Source organism: Carassius carassius, chromosome 29 (assembly GCF_963082965.1).
Source record: "Carassius carassius chromosome 29, fCarCar2.1, whole genome shotgun sequence".
NCBI lineage: Eukaryota > Metazoa > Chordata > Actinopteri > Cypriniformes > Cyprinidae > Carassius > Carassius carassius.
This window is the reverse complement of record NC_081783.1, coordinates 144001-150000: the sequence shown is the minus strand read 5'-3', so window position 1 is coordinate 150000 and position 6000 is coordinate 144001. Positions and strand designations below refer to the sequence as shown.

At 39.7% G+C, this 6000-nt stretch overlaps 2 protein-coding genes across 3 annotated transcripts in view; one reads left to right on the top strand and one right to left on the bottom strand.

Moving 5' to 3' along the window:
• Window positions 1-6000, bottom strand: part of stx18 (syntaxin 18) — a 293868-nt gene that overhangs the window by 199563 nt on the left and 88305 nt on the right. The window lies entirely within an intron of this gene.
• The window catches only part of LOC132109343 (WD repeat-containing protein 1-like), a 138037-nt gene that overhangs the window by 45662 nt on the left and 86375 nt on the right, over window positions 1-6000 (top strand). The window lies entirely within an intron of this gene.

The following is a 6000-nucleotide window of genomic DNA, read 5'->3' as shown; positions in this document are numbered from 1 at the left end:
CTCTTTTTACAATACACTAAATATGTCATTTCAGTGGATTACAGGGACAAATGTGTTTTACTGGTACATGACCACACACACACACAAACCTGACAACACGGTGTATTACCAAGACTAAGGTGATTAAAGAGGACTGGATCTTAAACACAATACACAACTGCACAATCCAACATTACAGGGACCGGTGTGTTTAATGGTACATGAACACACACACACACACAACACGCAACACACAAACATGACAACACGGTGTATTACCAAGACTAAGGTGATTAAAGAGGACTGGATCTTACACAAATACACAATACACAAAATAACTTAACAACATTACAGGGACCAAAGTGTTTAAAAAGTACTTTAATTACAACTTAACAATGAGTTTTCCCAGATTGGAATCATTCAAAACGTTTCCAAAAAACAGACAAAACTGCCCGTTTTGAAACAGGAACATTTTAACGATGTTATTAAACAGGCATTGTAATGTATAAGCTTAACTTACTGAACATGCAATGGATGCTATCACATGATAAACTTTTATGAGGGACTCTAACCAAAAGAAATAACAATTCTGTCAGCATTTCCTCACCCCCATGTTGTTTCAAACATGTATGACTTTCTATCTTCAGTGGAACACAAAAGGAGATGTTTAGCAGAATCTTAGGGCCAACCTCAGCTTCAGCGGGAATAGAGTTACAGTACACTTGTGTCTATCTCTATTCACTAAGAAGGTGTTTATACAGTACACTTGTGTCTATCTCTATTCGCTAAGAAGGTGTTGATACAGTACACTCGTGTCTATCTCTATTCACTAAGAAGGTGTTTATACAGTAAACTTGTGTCTATCTCTATTCGCTCAGAAGGTGTTTATACAGTACACTTGTGTCTATCTCTATTCGCTCAGAAGGTGTTTATACAGTACACTTGTGTCTATCTCTATTCGCTCAGAAGGTGTTTATACAGTACACTCGTGTCTATCTCTATTCACTAAGAAGGTGTTTATACAGTACACTCGTGTCTATCTCTATTCGCTCAGAAGGTGTTGATACAGTACACTCGTGTCTATCTCTATTCGCTAAGAAGGTGTTTATACAGTACACTCGTGTCTATCTCTATTCGCTCAGAAGGTGTTTATACAGTACACTCGTGTCTATCTCTATTCGCTCAGAAGGTGTTTATACAGTACACTCGTGTCTATCTCTATTCACTAAGAAGGTGTTGATACAGTACACTCGTGTCTATCTCTATTCACTAAGAAGGTGTTGATACAGTACACTCGTGTCTATCTCTATTCGCTCAGAAGGTGTTGATACAGTACACTCGTGTCTATCTCTATTCACTAAGAAGGTGTTGATACAGTACACTCGTGTCTATCTCTATTCACTAAGAAGGTGTTTATACAGTACACTCGTGTCTATCTCTATTCGCTCAGAAGGTGTTTATACAGTACACTCGTGTCTATCTCTATTCGCTCAGAAGGTGTTTATACAGTACACTCGTGTCTATCTCTATTCGCTCAGAAGGTGTTTATACAGTACACTCGTGTCTATCTCTATTCACTAAGAAGGTGTTGATACAGTACACTCGTGTCTATCTCTATTCACTAAGGTGTTTATACAGTACACTCGTGTCTATCTCTATTCGCTCAGAAGGTGTTGATACAGTACACTCGTGTCTATCTCTATTCACTAAGGTGTTTATACAGTACACTCGTGTCTATCTCTATTCACTAAGGTGTTTATACAGTACACTCGTGTCTATCTCTATTCGCTCAGAAGGTGTTGATACAGTACACTCGTGTCTATCTCTATTCACTAAGAAGGTGTTGATACAGTACACTCGTGTCTATCTCTATTCACTAAGAAGGTGTTGATACAGTACACTCGTGTCTATCTCTATTCACTAAGAAGGTGTTGATACAGTACACTCGTGTCTATCTCTATTTCACTAAGAAGGTGTTGATACAGTACACTCGTGTCTATCTCTATTCGCTCAGAAGGTGTTGATACAGTACACTCGTGTCTATCTCTATTTCACTAAGAAGGTGTTGATACAGTACACTCGTGTCTATCTCTATTCGCTCAGAAGGTGTTGATACAGTACACTCGTGTCTATCTCTATTCGCTCAGAAGGTGTTGATACAGTACACTTGTGTCTATCTCTATTCGCTCAGAAGGTGTTGATACAGTACACTCGTGTCTATCTCTATTTCACTAAGAAGGTGTTGATACAGTACACTCGTGTCTATCTCTATTCGCTCAGAAGGTGTTGATACAGTACACTCGTGTCTATCTCTATTCGCTCAGAAGGTGTTTATACAGTACACTCGTGTCTATCTCTATTCACTCAGAAGGTGTTGATACAGTACACTCGTGTCTATCTCTATTTCACTCAGAAGGTGTTGATACAGTACACTCGTGTCTATCTCTATTCACTCAGAAGGTGTTGATACAGTACACTCGTGTCTATCTCTATTCACTCAGAAGGTGTTTATACAGTACACTCGTGTCTATCTCTATTCACTCAGAAGGTGTTGATACAGTACACTCGTGTCTATCTCTATTCACTCAGAAGGTGTTTATACAGTACACTCGTGTCTATCTCTATTCACTCAGAAGGTGTTGATACAGTACACTCGTGTCTATCTCTATTCACTCAGAAGGTGTTGATACAGTACACTCGTGTCTATCTCTATTCGCTCAGAAGGTGTTGATACAGTACACTCGTGTCTATCTCTATTCGCTCAGAAGGTGTTGATACAGTACAATCGTGTCTATCTCTATTCGCTCAGAAGGTGTTGATACAGTACACTCGTGTCTATCTCTATTCGCTCAGAAGGTGTTGATACAGTACACTCGTGTCTATCTCTATTCGCTCAGAAGGTGTTGATACAGAACACTCGTGTCTATCTCTATTCGCTCAGAAGGTGTTGATACAGTACACTCGTGTCTATCTCTATTCGCTCAGAAGGTGTTTATACAGTACACTCGTGTCTATCTCTATTCGCTCAGAAGGTGTTTATACAGTACACTCGTGTCTATCTCTATTCACTAAGAAGGTGTTGATACAGTACACTCGTGTCTATCTCTATTCGCTCAGAAGGTGTTTATACAGTACACTCGTGTCTATCTCTATTCGCTCAGAAGGTGTTGATACAGTACACTCGTGTCTATCTCTATTCGCTCAGAAGGTGTTGATACAGTACAATCGTGTCTATCTCTATTCGCTCAGAAGGTGTTGATACAGTACACTCGTGTCTATCTCTATTCGCTCAGAAGGTGTTGATACAGTACACTCGTGTCTATCTCTATTCGCTCAGAAGGTGTTGATACAGAACACTCGTGTCTATCTCTATTCGCTCAGAAGGTGTTGATACAGTACACTCGTGTCTATCTCTATTCGCTCAGAAGGTGTTTATACAGTACACTCGTGTCTATCTCTATTCGCTCAGAAGGTGTTTATACAGTACACTCGTGTCTATCTCTATTCACTAAGAAGGTGTTGATACAGTACACTCGTGTCTATCTCTATTCGCTCAGAAGGTGTTTATACAGTACACTCGTGTCTATCTCTATTCGCTCAGAAGGTGTTGATACAGTACACTCGTGTCTATCTCTATTCGCTCAGAAGGTATTTATACAGTACACTCGTGTCTATCTCTATTCGCTCAGAAGGTGTTGATACAGTACAATCGTGTCTATCTCTATTCGCTCAGAAGGTGTTGATACAGTACACTCGTGTCTATCTCTATTCGCTCAGAAGGTGTTGATACAGTACACTCGTGTCTATCTCTATTCGCTCAGAAGGTGTTGATACAGTACACTCGTGTCTATCTCTATTCGCTCAGAAGGTGTTTATACAGTACACTCGTGTCTATCTCTATTCGCTCAGAAGGTGTTGATACAGTACACTCGTGTCTATCTCTATTCGCTCAGAAGGTATTTATACAGTACACTCGTGTCTATCTCTATTCGCTCAGAAGGTGTTGATACAGTACAATCGTGTCTATCTCTATTCGCTCAGAAGGTGTTGATACAGTACAATCGTGTCTATCTCTATTCGCTCAGAAGGTGTTGATACAGTACACTCGTGTCTATCTCTATTCACTCAGAAGGTGTTGATACAGTACACTCGTGTCTATCTCTATTCGCTCAGAAGGTGTTGATACAGTACACTCGTGTCTATCTCTATTTCACTAAGAAGGTGTTGATACAGTACACTCGTGTCTATCTCTATTCGCTCAGAAGGTGTTGATACAGTACACTCGTGTCTATCTCTATTCACTCAGAAGGTGTTGATACAGTACACTCGTGTCTATCTCTATTCGCTAAGAAGGTGTTGATACAGTACACTCGTGTCTATCTCTATTCGCTAAGAAGGTGTTGATACAGTACACTCGTGTCTATCTCTATTCGCTCAGAAGGTGTTGATACAGTACACTCGTGTCTATCTCTATTCGCTCAGAAGGTGTTGATACAGTACACTCGTGTCCATCTCTATTTCACTAAGAAGGTGTTTATACAGTACACTCGTGTCTATCTCTATTCGCTCAGAAGGTGTTGATACAGTACACTCGTGTCTATCTCTATTCGCTCAGAAGGTGTTGATACAGTACACTCGTGTCTATCTCTATTCGCTCAGAAGGTGTTGATACAGTACACTCGTGTCTATCTCTATTCGCTCAGAAGGTGTTGATACAGTACACTCGTGTCTATCTCTATTCGCTCAGAAGGTGTTGATACAGTACACTCGTGTCTATCTCTATTTCACTAAGAAGGTGTTGATACAGTACACTCGTGTCTATCTCTATTCGCTCAGAAGGTGTTTATACAGTACACTCGTGTCTATCTCTATTTCACTAAGAAGGTGTTGATACAGTACACTCGTGTCTATCTCTATTTCACTAAGAAGGTGTTGATACAGTACACTCGTGTCTATCTCTATTCGCTCAGAAGGTGTTGATACAGTACACTCGTGTCTATCTCTATTCGCTCAGAAGGTGTTGATACAGTACACTCGTGTCTATCTCTATTCACTCAGAAGGTGTTGATACAGTACACTCGTGTCTATCTCTATTCGCTCAGAAGGTGTTTATACAGTACACTCGTGTCTATCACTCGTGTCTATCTCTATTCGCTCAGAAGGTGTTGATACAGTACACTCGTGTCTATCTCTATTCGCTCAGAAGGTGTTTATACAGTACACTCGTGTCTATCTCTATTCGCTCAGAAGGTGTTTATACAGTACACTCGTGTCTATCTCTATTCACTAAGAAGGTGTTGACACAGTACACTCGTGTCTATCTCTATTCACTAAGAAGGTGTTTATACAGTACACTCGTGTCTATCTCTATTCGCTCAGAAGGTGTTGATACAGTACACTCGTGTCTATCTCTATTCGCTCAGAAGGTGTTGATACAGTACACTCGTGTCTATCTCTATTCGCTCAGAAGGTGTTTATACAGTACACTCGTGTCTATCACTCGTGTCTATCTCTATTCGCTCAGAAGGTGTTGATATGACAGGTCATTAAATTACGTACATTTGGTAACAGCTAAGTATATCACAGCCCATGAAGACATCAGACTTCAGAGCATTCACTGTTGCACTGAAATAACAGTTCATCCGAAACATGTGAATACCTCCTTAACTCCTTCAGCGGGGCACAAACGCTCTGCTCCTCATTCAGCACATGCTCTTTGACAGGTGACATCTGAAAACAATGAAAAAAAGCCAGGCTCATGTAGAGATGATTTCTTACAACTAGAGCTGCAACTAACGATTATTTTTTCTGTTAGTCGACTACTCCAACGATTATTTTTATTACAATAAATAATTTATCTAATGTTATTTTTTTGATTAGCTAATGAATCCTTTTGATAACTTTACAAAAACTTATAAGTACAACTTCTAATATAATATTTCAACCTTTATTCATTTTCAACCAATGTGGTTGAAGTTTTTACAGTATACAAAAATAAAGAGGCAAAGAAACTTATTTTAC